Below are 25,799 nucleotides of genomic sequence, written 5' to 3'. Positions count from 1 at the left end.
CTCCATGCCATTCTTACTTGCAGTATCGTCTTATCTCCAAATATGAATATAACAGATTTTAAAAAAGGTCCTGGTAGAACAGGGGTGGGCAAACCTTTGTGCACAAGGGCCACATTTGATTTTTACAAGGGACAGATGGGCCAACTCATTCATAAATTCGGCAAAAAAGTAAAATGTGTTTGTAATAATAATAATAATTACTATTATTATTATTAATAAAAAAAATAATAACTATTATTACACAATATAATAATATCATATTATAAAAAAATAACATAATGTAACAAGTATAATAATAATAATAACAATAATAATAATAATAATAATAATAATAATAATAATAATAATAATTATTATTATTATTATAAAAATGGGGTGGCCCGGTGGTCCAGTGGTTAGCGCGTTGACCTCACAGTGCAGAGATTGGCTGGTAACCGATTCAGGGTGTCCCCCGCCTAGTCCCCAAAGATGGCTGGGATAGGCTCCCGCACACCCCCGCGACCCTTGCGAGGATAAGCGGATCGGAAAACGGTTGGATGGATAATAATAAAATTATGCACGTAACATAATAGTCATTCATTTTCATATTTAATTCTGTTATTTATATTTAACTATTTCATTCAATTGATTGGCCAAGTATTTCCTAAATGAAATAAAAAATAGTAACAAATATAACAAATGTTTAATACATTCCCTCACCTTCCTAAATTCCCACATTGATAGGTTGCACAAAAGAAAAGCAAGGGAACAGTTTACATTTTACAAATATTTTTTAAAGTGTGTTGTTTACAGCTAAGACATTTGTCAATTATTTAATGAGTTGCATGCTTTAATTGAATAATTTATAATTAATAGAATATAACGAATGTGTGATTAAATAACCAATTAAAAAATACAACATATAATTGAAAGATTAATTATGTATTTGTGTATTTCAAAAATTGGTACATTTTACTAATATTAAAATTTTTATTATTTACAATTCAGAAATTTATCAATTTTTAAATGAAATAAATGTTTTAATTCAATGTAGAGTTATAATTTAAGTATACTTAACTAACCATTGAATAAATAAATATTTTAAAATGAAACATTTTAAAATATATTTGTAAAATTGTTACATTTTGCTGGTATGCCTTACTTTGTATTAAGAACAAATGGTTCATCAGATAAATGTTTCAACGTATTATTTTTAATCAATTGAATTATAATTAATTGAAGTGTAATGAACTACTTTTTTAAAATAAAACACAAATATTGAATCAATATCATTTTTGAATGTTTTTGTAAAATGGTTACATTTCACTACTTACAATACATGAATTGACCTGTCATTTAATGGAATAAAAGAATAATAATCATCATAATAATAATACACACAGTACATAAATAAGTACATTCGAATGATCAGTTGTCCAGAACGCTTTGCCCACCCCTGCTTTTGAAAGTTCACTGTTCTTGATGGCTTGACTAAGTATCTAAGAGGGGGTTATTGAAAAAAGTATGTGTCGTGTGTGCGTGTGTGTTGACCAATTCTACTTCTGAGCCCGGGGGCTGTTTTGGCACTGGGGGTGGTCCCAGCTGGTTCCCTGATATGACCGAGAAGTTCTCCACAGGCAATAAGTGGCCATTAAATGTGGACGACCTCTTAAGCCCCGGCTGAGACGATGCTGAGGGCAGAGAGGGTCAAACCGAAGCTTTGGCCCGATGTTTGTGTTCATGACACAACTTTTGAGGCCTCCCCTCAAATGAAACGCAAATGCGTGCACAAAACGAGGCACACCTGCGGGATCGAATGAGAGATGCTCGGAGACTCCTCACTTTCCTGTTGTTGAATTGCTGCGTTTTTAATCATTTGTGATCAATCTGATGATCTGTTTATTATTGTGGTTGTAGTGTGACAGCTGCTCCAATATTTACTGTAGTTAGCAATATGAGGGTGGTCAAAATATTATAAACAGCTGTTGGTATGTTGCAGACTTATTGTCAAACCAGAATTGCTCAATGCTAGACAACCCCAATGTACCCCACCGGGCATCCTATCAGTAATATGATATCCATACATTCATATTAAGGAGATATACTATTTTTTTATGTTAGTGAGACATGAAGACGATCCAAGTAAATATGATGTATACTTTGTATGTACGGTATGTTTAGGTATGGGTGAGCAGTGAGCACCGATACCAGGTATCAGGCCGATCACTGGCCTTATTTTATGGTTTTGGGTACGATACACGAGGAGGCTGCCGATACAAGCCGGTGATACTTAAGGCAAGAACAATCTGACATTTTGCTGTAGTTTGTGTGATGTTGTGGCAGTCTGACACATCTTCAAATCAATATCCACATGAGAAAGAAAGGTAATTTTATATAACCAACGTACGAGATGTATCGTCGAGTTCTCGGAGCGAATACTTGTAATGGTATTGTAGTGGTCTGAAATATATTGTTATACTGGAAAATCTGATGCGAGCTGACAACAATGTAAGTTTTATACAAAAAGTCGACACGCCCCTGTTCAAATGCCAGGTTTTTCTGATGTCATAAAAATGAAATGCAAGACAAATCATTTAAAAACCTTTTTCACCATTAATGTGACTGATAACCTGAAAAATTCCTTTGAATCTTTTTGAGTGGGCAAATAAAAATAAAGAATTAAAATTATGTAGCTTCCCAACAACTTGTATTTGAATTACTTTTACATCCACAGAAAATACTATGTAATATGTACCCTTTCACAGGTTTAATTTATAGATAGTATTTTTTGGACTGCTTTTGGAATGTCCGGCTTTGTTGGTGAAAAGTGTACTTTTAAAAATGAAGGACTGTTTCTGCTTCTCTCCCAATTCAGTGACATATTTTAGAAGTGTAGTCTACGACTACCAAACATTTATTATTGTTTATAAATGCCAAAAGATAATTTTAGTGATGTAATGTCATTTGGGGAGGCACGGTAGTCGACTGGTTAGCGCGTCGGCCTCACACTGCAGAGGTGCAGGGTTTGAGTCCGGCTTCGGCCTTCGTGTGTGGAGTTTGCATGCTCTCCCCGGGCCTGTATGGGTTTTCTCCGGGTACTCCGGTTTCCTCCCACATTACCAAAAACATGCATGGCAGGCTGATTGAACACTCTAAATCAGGGGTCGGGAACCTTTTTGACTATATACAGTATATATATATATATATATATATATATATATATATATATATATATATACACACAAACTGTATTTTAAAAGTGAATTCAACAAAATGTCAGTATAATGCACCTCTGAATGTATTCTCTTCAATAATTTTGTTTTAATGCTCACCATTAATGTGAATGGTTTTCCGTTCCTCACAATTGTGAAAGATCCAGCAAAACTAGCACGATTATAGTCAGTTTGCCGGGTCCATATGCGGAGTTGCTGCTGGTGGCTAGCTGGGACCCTGCTCAGTAGCTTGAACGCTTGCTTTCTGCTCTCTCTCATAGTGTGTTTTGATGCGAACGTAGCATGTCGCTTTACATTCGACCGTTTCATCCATGGTATGTTGTCATTGCAAATTAGACACACTGCAGAACCTGTTCCCTCCACAAAGGCGAATCCTTCGGTCCATTCGTCCTGAAGGGTACCCTTTCTCGTCATCATTTTTTCTTTTCGCCATCTTATTCGTCGAAGCATTAGCTTTGAGCTAATGACTGATTCAAAAGAGGGCGTTTACCAGTTGCCACAGCAACGGCCGACATAGACCAGTATCATCCAATTAAAATTGCCCCTGCCAACTGCAAGACACGACCAGTGAAAACTCGATGGATGTATTAAATAAGCGAGAATATTTTGTTTTATCTGCGAGCCAGATGCAATCATCAAAAGAGCCATATGTGGCTCGCGAGCCATAGGTTCCCGACCCCTTCTCTAAATTGTCCCGAGGTGTGAGTGTGAACGAGGATGGTTGTTCGTCTCTGTGTGCCCTGCGATTGGCTGGCAACCAGTTCAGGGTGTCCCCCGCCGACTACCCAAAGACATCTGGGATAGGCTCCAGCACACCCCGCGACCCTTGTGAGGATAAGTGGATTAGAAAATGGATGGATGGATAATGTCATTTGTGTAAAGTGCTTGGGCATATACTTATTTGTCTCTGTATGATGTCACGTTCGTTAGTGCTTGTAAGCTAACTCGTAGCCTACTCTTGGTTAGCCTCACATGAAGGAAGTTCATGTGCCACTTGAAATGTAAAACTAAACCAAATAGAGGCATGAATATAGCTCTAAATCCAACCTTTGTTTCTTGAATATTTTGCCCAGGCCAGGTTCAGAATATCAAGTGTTTCTTCCTTCCCTTCGCCCTCAGGCCTTCCCACTTAGCACACGCTCGCTGTCTTAATGAGACATCATTCCCAGACTTTCAAACAAGAGATGCTTGAACTTCATCACCCCCGGTCGCCATGTCGAGATGACTTCACCTTACCCCCGGCTCATCTAGGCGCATTACGAGAAGCGTGAGATCCAATAATAAGTCAGAGGAGTCCACATGTGGAAATGTGCTCCGGATTTCTTTTTTTTTCACAGTGTAAACCGTCAGATTTAGATTAATGTTTTTTTAGAGCACTGTTTGTATGGCAGATATGTGGTAGCAACTGGAGAGGGTGGTGGATGTGAGACGAATCCAGGGGTCATGACCCCCGTCTCATTTCCCTCCATTGATAGGTCAAACAGGTGGAAGTTGACTGCTTTGTGAAAACTGTCTCTCAAAGCTTTGGTTTTTTTATTGGGATTTGTCCTTCAGGTCCGTATATGACATACTCAATAGATTGAAAGAAAGTTGGATGAAATAAGCACTTGATTTACTCGGGCCATTTTTCCGAAGAATGGAATTCAATGTTGAATCTGAGTCTTTGTGCTCCTTTCTGGCAGGGTTGATGACTTCTTGGCTGCACACTTATCCATTGTTGTGAATGCTTTGTCATAGTGTTACGGAGGATGTTTTTTTGTTGGTTTTTTTTTCTTCCTATTAAGATCTAAGTTGATCTTCATCACATCCTGAATAGTTGTGGTGGAAGGAATCTTGTCCCTTTTGTATGTTTGGATTTTGAAACATATTTCCCCATAAGAATGATTGGAAATCATCCATGCCACTCGTCATCTTGAAAACCATCAATTCACTGCACAGGCAATATTTTAAAGGGGACAGACAGTATTGTGGCAAATGGACTTTTTAATGGCTTGTCTTCATGAGTCTGTGGGGTGCCTTTTCCACCCATCAAGTGTGAAACGTAACAACCATGTAAATGTTTTGTGTGCTGCTCGTATCTGAAAATGGTTGCATTCGTCAGGTATTGTTGTGCGAGTGCGACTCATTTGCAGTCTGGACGCCGAGGGGTGAATATGTCCCGCTCTGGAGGAAATCTCACAAGTCTCAAATAACACCCAAATAGTTGCTAAATATAGGCACTTTGCAAAAAAAGCTCAAGAACAAACAAAGTTAATCCTCTGATACTTGCTGAATCTCATGTGATGTCAGGCATGAATATTTGTGACACTTTAGAATTTGGAATCTCCAACGTAAAGGATTTTTTTCCTTATGCAACCTGACAGGTAAAAAATAAAGGCAAAGTCTTGCAAACCCTCAAAGAAAAAGCAAAACACTCAGACTGAAGTCACGCACAATGTCAAACTTTTTGCACAAGTGTCTTGGCGAATTAAACCAGTCGAATTTTGGATTTTTTGAAATGAGGTAGAATCCTACTTTAAGTGTTGCTAAAAGCTGAAGAAAAAGCAAAGCACACATATTTGAAACTGTTTGCTGTACTGACGTCTCGTGTGATGTCATCAATCACGGTTGCGCAATTCATGTAACTTGACGAGTGCGTGATTTACCTCAGAGAGCGAGAGAGAGAGAGAGAGTGATGTTTGGGTTGAATTTTGAAGTTAGGTTATAAAAAGAAGAAAGAAGATTATGCTAATTTGAAATTGTATCCCAAATTTGGGGGAGAAAATAGCAAAAATCAAAAGTCGCATTAAAAAGCTGCGCAAATGTGATGCATGACGTCAGGTGAGAACTCAGTTCAGTGAGAGAGAATAATGATGACTTAGCGTTATTTGACTTCCTGCTTCTTCTTCGTTCCGTTTTGACTTTAAAAAAAGGAGAAAGCAAAATAACCCTCATTTGAAATCCTACAAATATTTGGGGGAATTCAACTCAAGACACAGCAAAAACCCAAAGAAAAGCGCTGGGTGAATTGCACACAGTGGACAAGTGTTAATAATGACCTCGGCAATAGGTGACAATTGGACTATTTTAGTGATTCTGAACTATTTTTCAGTTCTATGTATGTACTTTCAGATCCTTGCATTCAGGCCTTGGTGACTGCAGTGCTTCTGAACTTTTTTTTTTTTTTTTTGCTTCCTTAAACTGAATCTCACTCAAGTGGCACATCAGCTCGTGTCCCTCCTGTTCTGTGAAGCATTGTTCGCCTCCAAAGTAAACATAGCCTGCCCTTCCTTTTTTGTGCTGCCTCTGTAAACAATCCAGCATCGGCAGCAGCATTTAATTATTTTTTTATTTTTTGTGTTTGTTATGTTTTGGTCCGTGCCAGTAGTGTCTTGACTTGGCAAATTTAAGAGCAAAAAGAACATAGATGGACGTGGACCTTTTGGATAGACGCTTGGGCCTCAGCTCGCACTGTGAGATTGAAGAGGCAAAGAAAAGATTGTTGGAGTTGTGGGCAGAAAGGGGAAAGGGTGTGTGTGTGTGTGGGGGGGGGGCATGGAAACATTTTATTGCCAGATGCAGGCTGTGTTGCAAGGAATTATGGGGGGAAAAAGACTAAGGTCGACTGCTCTTTGTGTTGCTTTATGGTCATTTGAATGCCTCTTAGTTTGATGCATAAAGTCCCTGTAAAGTGAAAAGAAATGTCTTGAATTTGACACGCCACAGAGACGAGACGATTGTTGTAACCAAGCAAAATTGCCAGCTATAAAATGAGGCTTCAAAATGGTGAAAAAATTGCTGCGGATGTGTCCTCTGAATGCACTCATAGTACGCCCTACTGAACTGTCAACTGTCAATCAAATACCAAATACTATGACCTAAAATATGGATGCTACATTGCCTTCACACATGTTTGAGCCACGAAAAGAGAGCATAAATACATTTTACCAGTTAATCGCAGGGCTTTCAGCGGTAGCCACCAGATAGAGCGCAAGCTAACAGGCTAACAGCATCTCGCGTTGTGCCGGATAGCCACTCATGTGAGTGGAGGTGCGAAAATGCTCTTAAAGTACCGTGATGGGAAGGGACTTGAAGTGCCTCGATAGGCAACATTTTAGCCAAGTCCTCTAAAAATCGATCAAGAATCCTAAAATGGTGAAAAATTTATTAATGCTATGGGTTCGATTTTTGGAGATGGTGGTTCCTGATTTTCCTACAAGCACATGGTTTGCCAATACGCCAGTCCAAATCAGTTCTCGTCTAGATTGGGGGGCGGTGCGAGCAGATAAAGTGTCTGCCTGGTGGAGTAACAATTTGGTGCCAGAAAGTTGATCGAAACTAAACGGATGCTCAGGCATCTAATGTGACATGTTTTATTCACAAATCTTTGAACAGCAGGCGCTAAACCCCCTTGAATAATTGTACTGTGTTTTTAAAAATCTTACCACTGGAGGGAGGCTTAGAGTGGAGAGAAACGAATGATCGGTGCAAGTGTGCTTCTGCCATGAGGTGACTCTGTTGCGTGACAAGTGTGCTGTATTTACAGGGAATGAAAAAAGCCGCTTGGCCATGACTTAAGTCGACTGTGACCACTTCCACCACAGCACTGCCGTCCCTCTCACAGATCCACCGGCCAAATTACCAACAGTGGGTCTAACCAGCCTCCTTGCAATTATGCCACCCGTTACACAGGATTCAAGACTGTTATGAAAATACCACCCTTTATCTCCACAACTGAGTACTAAATAGTTTTTAGTCTTTGCACAGGGTTTCAATAATTATTTTTAAACATATAAAATGTATTGGGGCGGCCCGGTAGTCCAGTGTTTAGCACGTCGACTTCATAGTGCAGAGGTACCGGGTTCAATTCCAGCTCCGGCCTCCCTGTGTGGAGTTTGCATGTTCTCCCCGGGCCTGCGTGGGTTTTCTCCGGGTGCTCCGGTTTCCTCCCACGTTCCAAAAACATGCATGGCAGGCTGATTGAACACTCTAAATTGTCCCTAGGTGTGAGTGCGGGCGTGCGTGGTTGTTCGTCTCTGTGTGCCCTACGATTGGCTGGCAACCAATTCGGGGTGTCCCCTGCCTACTGCCCGAAGACAGCTGGGATAGGCTCCAGCACACCCCGCGACCTAATGAGGATGAAGCGGTTCGGAAGATGAGTGAATGAATAAAATGTATTTAGAAACAAATCCCTGAATTGACTTGACAGCATTTATAAAACCTAAATACAACTGAACTGTAAGAAATATAATCAAATGGGCAGTGGATGAAAAAATAGTTTAAGTCACGATAACATTATGCACAGTTTGAACCTAAAATGTAATGGGGTACACGAGAGGAAGCCCATCTCGCACTCGTGGTACTCGGAGCACGTGAAGCAAAATCACTGACGTAGACAATCATGCTTTGAGGCTAACGAATGATGCTGAAACATAACATCAAAGTTTGAATGATATCAGCGGATTTTATAAAAAGGGCTGTCGTCATACGGTAGATAGATTTATCCAAAATCCTACCTGCGTATTCCCATTCCCGACTTCTCTTAATCAAGACGGCCGCGCTCGAGTGAAAGCGAAGCTCGGAAACTTTAGATCACTGTTCTTGTTCTGATTGCACAAAAAAAAAAAAAAAAAAAAAAAGGAAAGAAATCTGCCCCCTGTTTTTTGATCAAGAGTGCAAACCACAAGAGAGAGAAAGAAAAAAAAACCCAAGGAAGTCCCAGCGGAGATGAGTTCTGTTTGTAAGAGGCAGGAACTTTCAGACTCTTTTACTGCCACTAAATGACGCGTGACAATCAAGTCACACAGAGGGAAAAATGCAGTGGCGAGAATGCGTGAGTGTTATTTTAACCGCGGTTTACCTCGCACAGACTTTGCTGGAGCAGAAAGGCAACGAATTCAACGTCACCTCAAATTCCACTTGAGAATTGCTCAATTTATTCTTAATTTTTTAATATTTCTTGAACTTTAAAAACGTTTTTTTTTCTCTCCAGTAAGAAGCCATTCTGTTCCAATATAATTCCTGTTTCCATGTTTGTGCTGCAACTGCACCCCTTGTGTGTTTTTCAGGGCAAGGAGGGGCGGGGTGAGTCTTTCAGTTACTTGGCGTGTGCAAAAATAATCTTCGAGCGTGCGCTGGTTCACTCCGACCATTTGGAAACTTCAGAGCGTCACTTTGTCAAAATTGTCATTCGGTTATTCAGAGTGCACCAAAAACAGCGCTCGGCACAAGGCACTCCGACTGGGGGGGCGCGGTGCGCACCCTAAAATCTTCCAGTCTCCCTGGATGGCAAAGAAAAAGATTGGTACAATGAGGTCCAACTCCTGAAGGAGCACCAAACGCAGCTTCAAAATAGTGTGCATTCCCTGGGTAATGGAAGGGTCCAAATCTCTACCTTCAGGAAGAGAATACACATCTCTACCGCACACCACTAGTGTTTCGTATACTTTTATTTTAAAAACGAAAGAACCTCTCAAGTGAAGTAATGAAAATCGTTCACTTTTCAGCCTCCCCCACATATCAGTCAAGCCCCCGCCTCGCCCCAGGAGAGAAAAAGCGCCGTGGGAGCATTAGCTTACCATAGGTTAGCGCTGTCAAACTTAACAATTACATCATGTTGCTGTCTAGCTGAAAGTCCTTTAATATGGGGGAAAAAATAATAAAGAAAGGGAAATATTGTGTTTGGATAAAAAGGTACAAAAAAATTTGCTTTTCGCATCGTTTTTTTATTTCTGTTTTTCGAAACCAAATGAATGCATGTCATTTTTTTCTGGCATTCGAACAGGTGTGTTGTGTTGATGTTTTATTTTCTGCCCCCTGTACGTGTGAATATCAAATATGAATGAATGTTTTTCAGTAAGTGCACTGCGATTGTCTGGCGATCACCTGTCACTGTTTTTAAAAAAAGGCACGGATGTTTAATTTCTCATGTGATGAGTGGGCAGCCAACAGTTCGTCCACAAACCATTTAATAGTCACGTGAGCAAAATCCTCTTTAAAAAGAAGAAGTCATATCATCACGAGTTCAGCCGGTGGTCAAACGTGAGTCTTTCTGGCAGTGGACGAGCACGCATGTTTATTCACATTTTACAGTCATTGTCTCATAAAATGGACGACCAGCGCCACTCCCCTTGACCGCGTTCATCCGCCACGACCACCTAGTGGGACGCCACATGCCTCGTCTCAAGTCTGGCGACATCCTCGTCCAGATTAACGCGTGAATTATGCTCTGCGCACACACGTGCAAAAAAACATGCTCCCAATACTGCAATTAGACCGTGACTTACAGCACAGGCCTGCGCAGTTTGTTCTGCATCAGTCCTCCTTCAGTTCGTCTTATATGAGCCTTCTGAGGGACATTGTGGTTAAATTTAAACTGCACTCCCACTGGACAAAGAACACAAAAACGCTCCGCTTCGTTTGCCATCAGCGCTTTTCACCAAGAGAGAGATCAACCAGTCATTTTGAAGGACGTAAAAAAAAGTTTTTCGCAAAATTATCACCCCTTGCATCTTCAATAACTGACTTGTTTTTATTGGCTCCGCACGCCTCACACGAGACGGGATGATTGATGGCATCGAGACCAAAGAAACGCAGTCCCCACAACTAAATAAATGAATACAAATATTTACATTAATTGCAGCTTCTCGAAAGACTAAAACAATGACTAAACATGTGATTTTTAGTATTCCTCAAAGCGAAATGGACTGTAAGCTAACCACAGTAAAATCAATCTCAAATTAAAGGCAACCAGCTCAGGCTCGGAGAATGTCGTGCAGCCACCACATTTAGGAGGTGTTTGCCATCTCGAGGCCCTCTTTTGGTACAAGTTGTGTCGATGGGTTAGCAGTGTATTTCTGTTGTTTGTAATTGTAATTTCATCTAAACATTTCAATTGAACAATAATTTTAATATTTTTGAATTGTTTGACGCTCATCAATATATATATTTTTCATTTTTAAGTTAAAATTGTATTTTAATTCATTATATTATGGTGGATACTACATTGACAAATATTTACTTTACTTTTTAAATGTAATTACATTAAATTAATTGTTTAGTCATTTTTAAATACCTGATTTTATCAAAAATGATGAAGTGTATTGTCACATTAAAATACTATTTAATTATTATTATTTTTGAATTGTTATTATTTATTATTATTTATTTATTTTATTCTTATTATTTTATGTTATTGTTCTTAAAATGAAATGTATTTCCCATTTTTCATTTGTTCTTGTTGTACCAGGCAGCTTTGTCTTCTTGTGTTGGATGATGAGTTACATTTCCTAGGTACACTTTGTTCTGCACTGCAAAGTTAAAGTTTCCAAGACGGTATTTTACAATATTTCCCATTTCCGATGCATTTTTAACACTCGCATAGCTCATCTCTTCAGGCAGTGAAATGATGATGGGGGGGGGGCATGCGTGGGGGTGGGAGGGGGGTTATTTAGGAGCCAGTTGGGACCTGGAAGGCCACATAGCACTAGAGAAGATCGACTGGCACCAAAGAGTGAGAGTCCATGTTATTGTATCACCCTTCCTCCCTCCCTTGCTCTTATTTTATGAGTTTTCCAGAAGAAGCCCCCTAAAAAGCCCCCCTTCCTAGTACTACTTGCTTTCTTATGATTAAGCATGCATGCGTAACTTTCTGCTCTGTTTTCTCCTCTGTTGTTGTCATGGATTTACTTTTTTTTTCTTCCAGCTGTTTTCAATTGAAAAATGGGGACGATGCTATAAAAGCAAATTTATTGGGACAGAGAAATGTGAAAATAAAAAGTACATTATCGGACGACAAGACATTTTTCCACATGTCTATGGGAGATTCTGTTGTGGTCTGATGAAACCAAGGTTGGACTTGTTGCCCATAATTTGACTACTCGTCGCCACAAAAACATCCATCTATCTATCTTGCAGTCGCTGATGGCATAGTGCAGGGGTGGCCAACCCGCAGCCCGCGAGCCGCATGCGGCTCTTTGGCTGGTTCAATGCGGTGCCTGGGCTTTCACATGACAAGCGTCGAAAACGCCTCGGCGGTGGCGCTGCCATTCAAACAACGGCGCTAAATACATAGAACTTTACTACGTCAGCCTATCATCAATCCCGTTACTTGATTGACATACAGGGCAACCAATCAGATGACAACTGAATCACCGCTCATTCGCAAACAACGGTGCTCAGCGCTAAGTGCTAAACTAGTCAGCGAATTACCTCAGATTTTAAGGTAGGGGGCGTTGGGAGGAGGAAAAGGGGGGGACTTTGTATGTTTGTGTCTTCCGATTTTGTTCATATTCGGTGATGTTCCGGCTGTCGCTCATCTCGGCGTGCGTGCATGCGTATGCGCACGTGTGTGAGTGGTTGGGGCCCCGCATGCGTGTGTATATGCTTGCATGTGCGCAATCGGGTTGATCGCGGGAGGTTCGTCGCTTGAAAAGTTGATCTTTCGTCAAATATGTAGCAAGCTGACCCAAGTGGTAAGTAACCACTGCAGCTCGTGTGTGTGTGTGCGCGCGCCCGAACGATGTGGCTCTTTGCAGTAACACAGTAAAAAAAATGGCTCGTAGTCACTGACTGGTTGGCCACCCCTGGCATACTGGTACACTCGCCTGACTTGTGTGTGGAGAGCATGGGCTCGGTTCCCACTCAGTGAAGGTGTGGATGTGGGTGTGAATGGTTGTCTGTCTCTATATGTGCCCTGCGACTGACTAGCGACCAGTTCAGGGTGTAGTCCACCTTTTGCCCAAAGTCAGCTGGCATAGGCTGCAGCAACCCGCACGACCCTGTTCAGGATAAGCAGTGTTGAAAATAAACGGATGGATGGATAGAACGATTCATTCTAACTATCTGTTTGTCTGTCTTGGAAGATCAATTCTCTCTCTCTCACTGTCTCTCACTTTTTTCTCTCTCTTTCTCTTAGGAGCTTGGCCAGCTAGCCGGCTAGCTAGCCAGTCTTTCATTCATAAGAAAACGAAATCTGATGTCTCAGATTTGAAATACTGCAAAGACAATCTGTGAAAAGCTTCCCAAATGTCACAAGCTGTCGTTATGCCGTAGGCTGTTTCGATTAGTAATGATATTGCGGGACGATTGCATGAGCCGGCCAGTGTGGAAACTGTAGAACCTTTTAAGCAGAAATCAAGCTGTATCAAAGAAGCCACTTTGTTGAAAAAAAAAAGTGGCTTCCACGCCAGCCGCATTGAGATCAGTCAGTCCAATCAGACGTGTGTGAAACTTAAGATTCCCCTCGAACTTTTCCACGCGACACCCACCGTCCACTTTGCATGAGGAGGCGGCTGCAATGGGCCTCGGGCTTCAGCTGTGCCAGCTGTGCTCATATGGAACCGGTTTGATTTCGCCCCCCAGCCCCACACCTACCCCTCGACCCCACGTCTGTCAAAACGTCCCATCCGGCCCCCGGCTTTGCGCTATCTTGCGGTCTTGCAGCACACTCGGGATCGGCGATCTCCCTGCTCGTTGCCCCCTTGAGGCGCGGGTGATTAAGGGGGCAAGCGTTGAAATATGAAGTGGGGCTGACGCTCCTCAAGCGTACTGCACATCTGCAAATGTTTGGTGGCTTCGGTGCAACAATCTCAAGAATTCAGACGCAGTTGTTGACATTTTGTTGGAAATACTTACAATGCGCTCCTCTTCTCAAAGCATGAGGGAACGGTAGCCACCTTTCACGCTGTCTGCCAGAAATATTTCGGACTGAAGGGATCCAGTCTCCATAAATATTTGTTTTCTCGATAAAATTTGTTCGATGAAAAGTCATACGACTGGCAGAACAAATAAGATACATAAAATAAAATAACATATTACAATGTTGTGAGAAAAATAGGTTTTATTCTAACCAAGTTGCATATTTTCATGAAAATAATTTCAAGAATTTTAATTTTTTTTTACATGCATACAGTATGTATCAGAAAAAAAGTCATTTTCATGACAAAAGATTTTCCAAGCAAATTTTTGAAGATTGATTTTGCCTCAATTTCCTTTTCATTTTGGAGACATTGAAAGGTGAACCTGTTTTGGGGAGTACAAATATATTACAGATTGTTTTTTTATTTTTTATTATAGGGGCGGATCCATATACATAGCAAGTCAAAAAATCTTTTGCGTTAAGTCATTCCGAATTTTGAGCCACACACACACACACACACACACACACACACACACACACGCACGCACACACACACACACACTCACACACACACATACACATTGATACAGCATCCTAATGAGATAGAATGAGTTCCTTGGGTACCACTTAATAGTAATAAAAATAAAAACCTCCCAAATCACCTACATTTGCTTCCCCTCATTAAAGTTTGGTTAAATCAGATTCATATCATTCATTAGGCTATTGTTGATTTTGTTGTTTGTTTGTTGTTGCTTTGCATTCCTCACTGGGAGCCGCCTTTGATTCATTCTTGCAGCCAAATTAGCGGATTGGACAATTCCCTGGATGCTTAATTTGTAATGTATATGATTAGGAAGCGCTTGGAAGATCAGACACCTCCCCCCCACCACCCCCACCCCCCTCCATTCTCCACCCAACCTCATTTGCCCTTCTCTTCTCAACCCTTTCCTATTCCTTTTGACTTTTATTATTTGCGATTGTAAAACCGACCCCCGTCGTGGAGTTTTTGGAAATGAGGTCTCTCCAAGTCTTTGGGGACGGATGGAGCAGAGGGAGGTCTCGGAGCCAACCCTTCCCCGTGACTCTATTTTGCAGAGATTACATCAACGGTGGGTTGGCATCTGTAAAATTCACCGCGGAGGACTCAAAAGGGGTTCTTTCAAACCTCGCCATTGTTTGTCAGGGATTATTCTGTGGGTTGTTATCCCATTACTCCAGAATAGGCGCGATTTTCTGCTGGGGAACTGCGTGTCAGAATGATTTGGAAAGGCTAGTTAGTTAGCGGCGTGCTAACATCTAGGGCTTCACTCGATGCACCTTCTTGTAAAAATAATGCCAACAGAAGTTGATGACTCAAATGCAAAACAGCAGTCACAGACTATCCAATTTAATCTCTACCGGCACAAGCTGAAAAACAACAACAAAAAAATACAAAGCCTAAAATGGCAAATGCAGATGGCAGGGATAGGCTCCAGCCCACCCCGCGACCCTTCTGAGGATAAAGTGGATTGGAAAATGGATGGATGGGTGGAAAAAATGTTTAATTCAATAAAATAGAGTTGGATATTTTTAAGAAAACTATTTTATAATTTTTGACAAAACAATTACGAGAATAAAGTTGTAGTTTTTTTCCAGAAAAAGTAGTACATTTCAGAAAAGCATTTAAAAATTGCTACCAGATAAAGTAGTTAATTGTTCTAAATAAGATTGGACATTTGTTGTTACAGTAAAAATGTAGAAATCTTACAAGAAACACATTTGCATGTTGAGAAAATATTTTGCATGGAAAAAAATAAAACATTTCAGTACCTATCAAAAAAATCTTAATGTTGAGATGATAAAATCTTACATTTGCACAAAATAGGTTCTTATAAGAATAAAGAAATACGTGCATTTTTTCTGTCAGGTTCTGGTTCTTCAAATATCCCGCCAGGACTTAAAGAATTACAGTATTACGACACGTTTCCACAAGAACTCAGCACAATCCAAGATTCTGCTGGTATTAATCAGGTATTAATTTCTTCCCCAACATCTCACGCCTTTCTCGTTTGTGCAACGGTGGACATCAACAAGGCTTTTCAAAGTAATGCTCTTAACAGGTCATGTTGTTTTTTTTTCTTCTCTGTGCATTTTGCCCAAACACTAAGACCTTGTGTCTTTCCCTTCTGATTAGTGACACTTTAATAAAGTCGTTTAAAGTTCAGTCAAGTGAATTTTCTACCTTTTCGAGTGTTTCTATGGACACGGGGGGAAACGACCCACATTCAGTCCCGCGCGCCATCTTTTAAATGCAAATGCTTGAAAAGTAACTGTGTAATTCTGTCTATGGGGGTTGGGGTGGGGGGCCTCTCCCGGCTTGGCGTGGAGACAGTGTTTTCCTTTTTAAATATAAAAGGCGAGTGCGGCTGTTTTTCTTTTCTTGCCGTCTTGATCTGACAGCAATTGACTGAGGCAGTCCTCAAGGCGTGACAAAAGCTTGGCAAAATCTTTACATTGCCTTTTCCTTTCCCGGACTTTTTCTTTCGATGGGCCATGATGGACAAAGCCTATCTTCTCTTCCACTTGATTGGGTCAGAAGGCTGGAGTTAAATATTTAGTCCCAGCATTCCCAGCGGCACCCCTCATCCTCCCTCCTCTTCGTGCCATTCAGGAAAGCCCAGAAAAGCTATGTCGAATTGACCACAATCGATTCATTGGCGATGGAATTTTAGACGAGGATGTGGCGAAATCAGTTCTCCATTACCTTTTCCTTCCCATAGCTGACGTCATGTTGGGCTTCTCTCGACAGCAAATTGATAGAGAGCCTCTGCTGGCTGCAATCAAGCAGTACAAATCAGTTCAACCGATTTCACACAATGGAGACGATTCGAAACATTTCAGTTACCTGATTGTTATGCCATGCCACATAAAGAGGCCAGCAATTTTGGTATTAAGCAATGCAATACGCAAGCCAGAAGAGTAGTTGTCAGGAAGTCACGGATGCAAGTCATAATTAAATGTCTTGTATCTCAAACTTCACGTTTCAAGCAAGTCTCAAGTTACTGTGGCAAAAATGAAGGAAGTCTAGTCGCCTAGCTTGATTTTTAAACCCACTAACTAGCCCGGGTTTCGGCCCTACTAAATTTCAAGCAAGTCCGGTCTAGTCATTAATTGGTTTACACATGTCATAACATGCAAATCAAGTCTCAATCAGAAAACTTGTGTTGTTAGCTATACTACAGCATTTCCAATCAGATCGTTTTTAATGGTCTGAAACCCATCTCCAAATTGTCCATTAATGTATTGTCTTCAAATGCAAAAACAACACAACGCTTAGTAAATGTTGGAAAAGAGTCTAATTTCTTTTTTGCCGGTTTAGTTTCCAAGTTCCCACCCCCTCCCCCGCCCGCCACTCTTACCAAATGCTACGGTCACAACCAGTGATGGAATTAATGTGTTCTATATTTAGCTGAGGATGTGACAAAACAAAGTTTCGAGTTTTAGCTGTCACCTACTTTCCATTTTCAGTGATTTGATGTTCCTGGGAAGGCTGATTGGGCCATTCAGGGACTTGATAGGTGTTGTATTGACAGGAGAGGAGGAAGGGTTGGCTTGGGGGGTGCACACCGCCTTCATTGTGCCCTGCAGTGGAAAAACAAGAGCGCTCCTAGCAGACAAAGACGTGAATGGGAACAGTAGCCCCTGTGTCCCCCCCCCCCTTCTCTCTTTACAACCCCCCCTGGCCACTGACTGCTGCTGCTGCTGCTGCTGGGAGGCTTGCATCCTCCATTGGGGACTCAAGTGCAGTTCCCACCCTCTCTCCAATACCCCCCACACCCTCCGCGCAATTCTCTTGCCGCTTTTTCATTCTGTCAAGTGGCGGCGGAGGTGTTGCCGTTTTGTTCTCTGACCCCTCAAACAACAACCCCCCCACATCTTGGTGTTCCATCACCTCTGAGTGCGGCGCTTGTTTGCGGTCTTCATTTGGAGAGGAGTGCTCTTCACTCGTGTCTCAACATAAAGAGACTGGCTAGTGACTGCTTGTGGCTTTTTGACTGTGATACTGCGGTCACCTTTCAGTGATGTCGGTTTGTTGAGCCAATATTGTAGTCGTGACACTATACCGTTGCTCACTACACTGAAGGTTAGAGCAGTTATGAACAGTTAGCAAGGAGGAGGTTCCGGATTTGAATCTCAGGTCTGTCCTTGCGTGGGGTTTTCTGTCGATACTCTGGCTTCCACTCACCTCCCCCAAAACATGCATGTTAGCCTCAGTGAAGACTTGAACTTGAATGTCAGTGTGAATGTGTTTGTCTATGTCTGCCTGCTGTGCTTGACCGGGGACCAGTCCAGGGTTTACACAGTCTCTCACCCAAAGTCGACTTTTATAGGCTCCAGCAAACCCAGGATCCCAATTAGGATAATCGTTGTTGAAATTGAATGGATGGAAAAAGTAATCTGGTGGGAAAGATAAAGTCCAATGCGCATGTATGCTGTGAACGAAACGCAACACTCATGCTTTTAGTTATCTGTTCTATCCGACGTGTCGTCTCTCTCCAAATGTTATCGAGCCACTCTTATCGAGGCCCTTTCTTTGATGTGGGGGGGGGGGGGTCCTGGTTCTGTTTTTCTCTTGATAAATACTGAAATACTGTACGTGGGCTGCATGTGGGTAGACTTCCAGGATGTTCAAGGATGCTGTTTCTGGGTATGTGCCATAAATAGTGATTTATACATTGATCAAGTTTGCCAAAAATACATCAAAACCATGATTCAGCAGCCCCAAAAGCAAGAAGTGCAGAAGAGGCAGTCAGTCAAGCAAATAATCTAAGAGTATAAAGTAAATCTATGGTCTTGAGGATGGAGTAACTAGAAATATAAGTGATTTAGTTGCAAAGTGTGTTGAAACGCAGTCCTTTCAGAGGGGGTCAAACACTGCAGGTGTTACCCAAGCCAGTCAGTCAACTTTTTCTTTTTTTTCCTCACATAGTCACAGTCCCTCAAGTAGATGCTGTGCACCAACATATAGCCTGGTGTGGGATTCCTTTAGAAAAAAAGGGAAAAGTAGATTCTTGCCAGGCGCTCGCTCCAAAATCTTGTCCTTCAAACTAAAACAGCACCTACTGAAGTAAGTAAACAGTCTCTCAGAGTATTAAAGGCCACCATATATAATGTGTAGTTTTCAACAAGGATTTAGCATTGCCCTCGACTCTGACATGTGGTCACGCCACAGTATTGTACGCAACCGAGTTATGTGTTCCATGCCGTCTCTCTCACCTCTTGACCTTTTTTTTAAATTTGTTTCAAACTCACTCAGAAGACGCAGGGGGTTTCAAACCTTGTCGCATTTACGACCAGCAGGAAGAATTACAACATCGGGGCTGCACTTTAACCTACACTGACTTGCCGTCTAGCCTTCTGAGAGCACTTTTTTGACCCTTAACCTTGGGGCTCTTCGCTCCAACCCAGGAAATTGCCGCCTCAACTTGCTTCTTCCCGGCGTTTGGCTGAGAGTCTCGTAACAAGAACACAACGAGAATGAAATGCTCTTAAAATCAAGGTTGTGAATCCTTTTTAGATGAATTTCGTGTTTTTAAGACACCATTTCGACTTTCTTCAAAGAGGTTTGGTTAGCATCTTGGTTCCCCATCGCATTCCTTCTCTTGGTGACCGCAGTAAGTTGGCGTATTTTGCAGAGGGACTCCATCCACATCCCGCAACCCCCCACCCCCTCCAATCCCGCCTTTCAGTCTAATGCCCCCCTCTTTTGAAGTGTGGATTTTCCAGAGAAGTGCTCCCTTGCCCCTCCTCGGCGGCCCGCACCAAAATCTTCCAATTGATGTATCAAGGCCCTTCGCTTTCATTTGAGGGGGTGGAGGGGATGCGGACCCTCGATTTTGGGGCGTGAGCTCTTTATCGCAATATACTGTATCAGGGAGTGCTTCCCTCCTGGTATGTGGGGATTGAAAGGCCCGGTCATGTGCTGAACTGATTAAGAAGTTGCTGGTGACCCGGGGTTAAACCCCACCAGAGCGAGAGATGAGAAAGAGAGAGCAAGGTAGGTTGGGGGGAAAAAAAATCCAAAAGAAAAGTGGTAAAATGGGACATGCAAATATAACCTCTCTTCCCAGTTTGAGAAGATAAAGTTCCCAGAAAGCCGGGACAAGGATCAAGCTCAGCCGCCCCTTCCAAGGAAAGCGTACGCCCTGAGAAAGTCAAGATAACCCTATTAAAGGGAACCTCCTCTCAATTGTCACCCGGGCTGACTGGAGTAAAGACACTTAACTTTTTATCAACTTCCATTCATCACACATGACCTCACGCTTGTCTCCGGACCTGTCTTGTGAGCCAAAGTGCTGTTTTTGTAAGCGGTTGATGAAAAACTCAAGAGTTGCCTCGCAACGATTGGGGTTCGGAGGGGTGGGGGGTTGGGTGTATGTTTACTGCACTGTGTTGGGTAGATTTACTGTATTTCCTTAAATAGTGGTTGCACGCCAAATAAACGCCTACCTTTTCTTATCGGGAATAAAAAAAGGGCACAAAGTGCATTTGTTCCCCACAGACACATTCCCAATACGCTGTCCTAACCTAAAAAGCAGCACTTATCAAAGCACATAAATTGTGTGATGCCTTACCACGTGTTGCAAACGGCTTCTCAAAGATGATCTGACAGGATGTGGAGATGCGTTGATGAGGCTTCCAGTAGACTGTTGAATTTTGATGCGCCTGATGTATGTTGTGGCAGCCCGGTGGTCGACTGGCTAGCGCGTCAGCCTCGCAATGCAGAGGTCATGGGTTCGATTCTGGCTTGGGCCCTCCTGTGTGGAGTTTGCATGTTCTCCCTGTGCCTGCATGGGTTTTCTCCGGGTACTCCGGTTTCCTCCCGCATTCCAAAAACATGCATGGAAGGTTCATGGAACACTCTAAAGTATTCCGAGGTGTGAGTGTGAGCGCGGATGGTTGTTCGTCTCTGTGTGCCCTGCGATTGGCTGGCAGCCGGTTCAGGGTGTCCCCCCGCCTACTACCCGAAAACAGCTGGGATAGGCTCCAGCATGCCCGTGACCCTCGTGCGTGTAAAGTAGATCAGAAAATGGATGGATGTTGTGCCTAGGCACTGTCTTTGATCGCGTTCCAGTAGAGACAGGCAGTCAAGCCACAATGTTTTGCTGCTAACCAAAACAGCAGCACCTAGAAGGGGGCTTTTGTCACCGTCAAAGGGGTGTCTGCTCCGTCCTTGTCAATTTCATGCAGGCTGCAGTTGGTAAAAACGTTTTGATGTACATTGCATTCACTTGGGAAGAATAGTCTGTTCCAGAGCCTTTGAAAGTCTTGAGGTAAGTGGTGGATCAGAAACTTCCCTCCCCCTTCAGTGGTGGTCGCGGTACCTTATGGCCTTATCGAACCCAAATGACTTTTAGCCACACATGCAAAGATATCTCAATGGTGCCTTTGTTTGGACGCTCTGTCAGTCAGCGCGTCCTGAAACAAAAGCGTGCAAAATTGAGCTAACTTAAATTAATGAGCAAATTCTTACCCCGGGGCGCTTTCAACCTTTGTTTGCTCAAGGGAGTGTTTGCACTGGAGCCCTTTTGGCCTGGCACGGGCCTTGCCAAGATCTCTTGGGCCCAGCCAGGTAATTCCAAAGCTTTTCCCCTTGTTTGGCTCAGGGCGAAAAAGTAGAGGCAACCCATTTCAACCCATCAGTGTATGTTAAAGTCATCAGGCAGTTGAAAAAAAAATAACAGAGGCTGTTGTGCGCAACAGTGAAGTTCAAGTCTGGATTGTCTGTCGGTATGTTGATCTACAGAAATCCCTCGCTATAACACAGTTCATCTTTCACGGCTTTGCTGTTTCACTGACTTTTTTCATGCAGTTTTTTTTTCTTTTTACAGTGCGTTGTAATTGATTGTCTAAGGGACTTTCGACTAATGTCAACAGCCTCCGCGCCTGATTGCTGTACAGCTTGCCAAAGTTTCTCCATGACAAAACCCACAATATTGAGGAAACAATATGTACGGTAGCTCTAAAAACTGTCCGTTGTTTGTAAGAAAACAGTTATATTTTTCTTGTTTTGAAATGCTTGGGCCTGAAAAAAAGGTTTAATCTTTTGTTTCATTCAATACAGTATTGTATACATACTACCCATCCATCCATTTTCTGATCCGCTTATCCTCACATGGGTCGCGGGGCATGCTGGAGCCTATCTCAGCTGTCTTCGGGCAGTAGGCAGGGGTACAACCTGAAATGGTTGCCAGCCAATCGCAGGGCACACGTAGATGCACACCAACCATTCATGTTCACACTCACACCTAGGGCCAATTTAGAGTTCTCCATTAACCTGCCGTGCATGTTTTTGGAATGTGGGAGCAAACCGGAGTACCCGGAGAAAACCCACACAGGCACGAGGAGAACATGCAAACTCCACACAGGAACACCAAGCCAGAATCAAACGCTGCACCTCTGCACTGTGAGGTCGACCACCGGGCTGCTTGCCCTACTTCATATGGATTCTATATCAGTGTGTGAGTGTGTGTGTGTGTGTGTGTGTGTGTGTGTGTGTGTGTGTGTGTGTGTGTGTGTGTGTGTGTGTGTGTGTGTGTTTGTGTTTGATAGAGCTTTGTCCTTTGTGGGACTTCGTCGAAACCCTCTATAAAGCTTTGTGTGACACTGGCCAGGCCTTTTGAGGATTTCTTGAGACCCTGAAAGGGAACTGTGATAATTCAGAGGGACGAAGCAACCCTGGTGGTCTTTCCCATTGGCATCCCAAAATAACTATATTGGTAATTAACACTCAAATTGCCCTCGCTTCAATCAACAAGAAGCCGCTGTCGTTTCGAATGGGCGGTGAGAAGACATTTGTTCAAGCTGCATTCAACAAAGGTGAGGTTCTCAAACTGGGGTCCGCAAAACCTCGCTTGGGGGGCATGAAATAATGTCCAATCTGTGATTATGTGATCCAATTTTAACAAGACTTAACTACACATGGGTGTGCCAATAAAACAAACATCACAAATGTATTACTCCCAATTTCAGTTTTATTATTCATTTACAGCCATCCAACTCGACATTCTCATTCGCTGATGCCCACGTCACTCATCATGCCAGGCCCCGCCTTTTAAAGCCATATCCGCTCAAAGTTACAGATACTACAGGAAAACGTGACGATGGAAAATATGTGATAGCTGCGGCCCAACCTGAATGAATGATGTGATTTTAAAACTAAAGTTGTTTTATTACAGGAACTAATTCTTATTTCTTATCAAGAACACAAGGTATAACAAAATGTAGTCCTATTTTTATTTATATATTTTTTTGCAGAATAAATGCATCTTCTCTAAAACAAAGGGAGTGTCATTGCAAGTTATAATAAAGTTCGATTTCTAAATATCACTTGTTCAATTATTGTTTAATTTTGACTTCAGTATCCTAATATTATGATTTTATTGACATTGTTCTCGTAATAATCTGATTTTTTTCTTGATGAAAGACGTATTTGTGTTTGTAAAGTTTGTAGTTTTTTTTCATGGGGAAAAAAATACAACTTTATTGTCACATGAACCAAAAAAAAAGAATTTATCATGACTTAAGAGATAGGTACCTTTTTAAGTTACGTGAAAGTTCTGTTTCATTGGCTTTCGGATTATGAGGAGATCGTTGGAAAATCTGACAATGTTCTTGTAAATTCACTTTTTATCTCATCAAAGTAGGTCTTTGCTCTGTTTTTGTAAAAATGTTAATCTTTTTTTAATTGAATAAAAGATGACTAAATTCTCACTTTTTTTTTTTAACATTTCTCACACATCTGCAACTTTCTTCATACCCGTGGCATGTAGAGCTACATGTGAAAGTTATGTTTAACTGGCTTTAGGATTATGAGAAGTTACTTGGAGAAAACAAAATCTAATTTAAGGGGCCCTTGGGCTCAAAAAGTTTGAGAACCTCTGCACTGAAGCAGATCACCTAGTAGAGCTAATGTCACTCGACAATATGACACTGCATGTTTATGTTCCATTTGTGCGAGATAATAAACTTGCAGTTGAAGTTTTGAGATTTGCAGCTGGAGGTTGACATTTTCAGATATGGCAATTTACATTTCAACACCTCCGTACATGCTGAGTGATGTGTGAGGCCCTCGATTGTGGCGTGGGATTCCGTGTAACCTCTGCTCAGACGGGCATTTAATGCCATTTTAATTTGGACCAATTCGCCGAGAGCGTTAGCGCGGCTTTGTTTCTGCAATCATAGCAAAGCATTGCACGTGCATGCGTTTCAGAGCCTCGCTGATCTGTCAGCTTACGTCCTTATTAGGCTCTCCGAGTGGGCTCCTTTGGATGTCTGGCTTAAAGCCATTTTTGAACAAAATACATATTTGTATGATATTGTTTGCTGGACCATAGTTGGAAGTGTTATTTATTTATTTATTTTTTTAAATGTGTTTTTTGAACCACCTTCCAATAGCAAAATCTCAGTGTTTTTGGCAAATTTACGATCTTAATCCTAAAAAGTTGGACAGAAATCTAGCCCTTGAACCTGCGTTATGTCAAACATTGCAATGTCAGTGAGCTGCTAAATAATCTTTATTATTATTATTTTTTGTCTTGTGATTGACAACAGAAATATTGGCACAGAGTAAATGTGTCATTATAACCATTATAACCATTAAACCAAACATGGAACTTTTTGTGCCCCGTTCAGTACAATATGAATGATCATTTTTAAGTTTGTCCCTCTGAATTCAAGATCCTCGAAGAAAAAAAACACATTTTTGTATTATGGGTATTTCACTTTAATTTAGTCTAAGTAATATGTTCTGTCCTATTCCTAAATTATGTAGAAATTTGCAATTGATTATTTGCTCTTTAATATACCAATTATGATTTTTGAATAAAAATTGTTTCATTATAAACAAGAACTAATTATTACCTTAAATTACATTAATAACTTGATAAACAATTACAACTAACTGAAAAAAGAACATTGAGAAATATTACATTAATAAAAAATTATGTAACATGTTCCATGAAATACATTCAATTCTTAAAATAATCACCTCCTCAAAAAAATGAAACATTGTTTTTCGATGTGCCTAATCCATTTGATCGGAATTTAATACTTGATGCTTGCAAATACATTTCCAAATCATAACATATTAGGGGTCAGTGAGTACCCTGAAATAGTTCCTTCGATGTTCTCAACTTCCCACCTTCTTCCAGCATCAAGCAAATCTTGCCGACTTAAAAAAAAAAAAAAAAAACGTTTCTGATGTGCATACTGATGCATGTGATGAGCACCCCTCCTTCCCTTCCCATTCTGTTCATCCCCAGTAGGAAACGGGCCCCCATGATGAGGACTGTGTATGGTGGGCAGTAACCACGGCCGACAAATAAAGGCCGAACCCGTGAATGGCGAGGTTCTGCTTCCCGTGGCTCTGTTTGCAGCGCCGACCCCGGAGGCCGCAGCCCCTCCGCCCGGGGGGTTGTCAGTTACTCATGGCGCTGTTGTTGTTTGCGGCGCGAATGGTGGGGGGGCGGGGGTGGACCAAACCGAAGAAGGCCCACTGCAACTTGTTAAATAGCGTGAATTAATGAAGTGGCCGAGCTGAGAACTTCCTTAATAAAAAAAAAAAAAAGCCCACTTCCTTTGCATTTGTAAGGCCTCTCCCAAACTTCTTTTTATCCGGTCACCACCACCCCTCCCTCCTCCTTGCTACCCTTCAATCCCGCCAGTTGCCCAGATCCTAAAAAAATTCTTTAATCCTTGGGATTTCTGGCGAGCAGGGAAGAGCAACTGATAAACGGCTTGAATGGGGACAGAAACAACGTGGGATATGTAAATGACAGCACAATCACAGAAAATGGAGATGAAAGTGTGTCGGAATGTTTGTGATCCCCTTCCAAAGTGTGGTATGGGGACTGCTTTTATCGGCTCAGGCCGCATTCTAAAAATAGCATTCAACAGAAGCCCAGCATACTGTTAGCCGTTTGCATGTT

General features: G+C 41.8%; 1 protein-coding gene across 1 annotated transcript in view; it reads left to right on the top strand.

Annotated features, from left to right (window-relative positions):
* The window catches only part of fat4 (FAT atypical cadherin 4), a 111,908-nt gene that overhangs the window by 5,319 nt on the left and 80,790 nt on the right, over positions 1-25,799 (top strand). The gene's annotated exons all lie outside the window — the stretch shown is intronic.

The sequence above is a fragment of the Hippocampus guttulatus genome, chromosome 2, assembly GCF_054856545.1.
Source record: "Hippocampus guttulatus isolate MCC_2025c chromosome 2, RoL_Hgut_1.0, whole genome shotgun sequence".
Taxonomy (NCBI): domain Eukaryota; kingdom Metazoa; phylum Chordata; class Actinopteri; order Syngnathiformes; family Syngnathidae; genus Hippocampus; species Hippocampus guttulatus.
The sequence above is the reverse complement of the archived record's forward strand: the minus strand, read 5'-3'. Positions and strand labels throughout refer to the sequence as shown.